This window comes from Triticum dicoccoides, unplaced genomic scaffold (genome assembly GCF_002162155.2).
Source record: "Triticum dicoccoides isolate Atlit2015 ecotype Zavitan unplaced genomic scaffold, WEW_v2.0 scaffold42296, whole genome shotgun sequence".
Lineage (NCBI taxonomy): Eukaryota > Viridiplantae > Streptophyta > Magnoliopsida > Poales > Poaceae > Triticum > Triticum dicoccoides.
In genome coordinates, this window is record NW_021271245.1 from 1 (window position 1) to 1,693 (window position 1,693).

The window sequence follows — 1,693 nt, forward strand, 5'->3', positions numbered from 1 at the left end:
AGACAAATATACCTGGTCAAAAACCTAATGGTTGAAAAACATATGTACTGATCAATTAGTGAAACAAAGTTGTATCACTGATGCTGTGTTTTTCATTGAAGCAAAGTATGACAATGTACTAATCTAATAGTGCAGATGTAGATTATCTCGCCTAACCTGATCGCATGCTTCAAAGTTAGATTTTGGCCCAGTATATATTTAATGTGTACAGTTCACAGAAATAATAATGGTTTATTTTATTTCGTTACAAGCGCCGACAGACCATGACGCTTGAAGATATGGAGGCGACAAATCTGTGCCTATCCCCTCTTGGTGATAACTCTAGCCGAGCCCCTCTTGGTGACATTCCTAATCTTGAGCATCCTTCCCAAATGACTCCAGTGCCCGTGCCAGGTAATTGCGAGCATAATTTTTTGTTGTTGATCGCATTGGGGCATACATATAGTTGATACGGCTTTTCTACTGTTAAATTCTTGCTGCAGAAATACAAAAATTATATACAAATCAGAACGAACATCACAACATGTTCTTAAACACAATGGTGTTAGCACACAAAAATCTAGCTAACAACAGGAACTACGGTTTTAACCCAGGCTATTAACTAAGGTAAGGGAGAGAATTTAACTGGAAATTACCTCTTGGTGCAAGTAGTACATGTGCTTTCAAGAGGAGCCAACGATGCGGCCAACCATGCTTAAAATGATACACAGTGCAAATCCCACGCCTCTGGATTCCTCTTACTTCATCAGCTCACTTGAGTAATGCCCTGCTTGTTTAGCAAATAAATTTTAGTTGTGTCTGGAAGATGATACATAGCTGTCTATTATATCATGAAGAGCATGGCTCCAATGTATTTCAGGTACTTATGTCTAGCTTCAACAGATGGCATCTCTAATACTTCTGAATCTTTCCTTTTCCGGATAATGCATCTGTATGTCTGCATTCATATGCTTATGTATATCCTTGAATCCATTTTAGTCAAACATTGCGATCAATAGCTCACAAGGAAAAAGAACATTGTACAGTAGAAGAGGCATATGTGAATACATTGCGCAAATAACTGATACCAGTTTTCTGAACTAGCCTGGTGGTACTTCAGAACAACATTGTATTCTCCAAAAATATGAAGGCATGAAAAGAAGTATTCTACACTTTGGAAATTCAGAGGTTAATTGGCTACATTGGTGCAATACCTATCGGCCTGGGGTGGCCTATCATGGAGATCGACGAGGCAGCAGTGCGACTGTGCTCAGCGCAGTTTGAGTGGGGTAGAAGACAGGGGTCGACGACAAGGGCGCCGTGGTCTTCCCACCCACATCCGGATGGTACAGCTACGTGGCCGGCATGTACGGAGAGCCGTGAGCCCTTCTGCAACTACCATCTGGTTCTGGCTGCCCAGGATGCCAGACCGGCGGGCGCGCGGGATTGGCGTCGACACGGCGGCGTGAGATGTTGACGGGGAGAGAAGGAGGCCGGCGACGCCGTCGCAGGGAGAGGATTGTGCGGGCGGAGCTGTGGCGTGGAGGAGAGATGGCGGGGCAACGCCCTGGCGGGGAGAGGAAGGGTCGGGCGACGCCGTCGATGGGAGGGGCGCCATCGACTGGAGTGGCTATGAGGGGGAGAGAGTGAGAGGAACTAGCCGATGTCCTGTGCATCGAGGATAAGCATGCTTTTTTAGGGGATAAGACTTTTT

At 45.5% G+C, this 1,693-nt stretch overlaps 2 long non-coding RNA genes across 2 annotated transcripts; one reads left to right on the top strand and one right to left on the bottom strand.

Moving 5' to 3' along the window:
* Positions 1-165: 165 nt before the first annotated feature.
* LOC119346515 lies at positions 166-767 on the bottom strand. Its single transcript, XR_005167764.1, has 2 exons — positions 636-767; positions 166-476 (listed from the first exon to the last, which is right to left on the bottom strand). It is a non-coding gene; the product is annotated as an uncharacterized LOC119346515 (long non-coding RNA).
* Positions 266-905, top strand: LOC119346517. Its single transcript, XR_005167765.1, has 2 exons — positions 266-393; positions 483-905. It is a non-coding gene; the product is annotated as an uncharacterized LOC119346517 (long non-coding RNA).
* Positions 906-1,693: the final 788 nt, after the last annotated feature.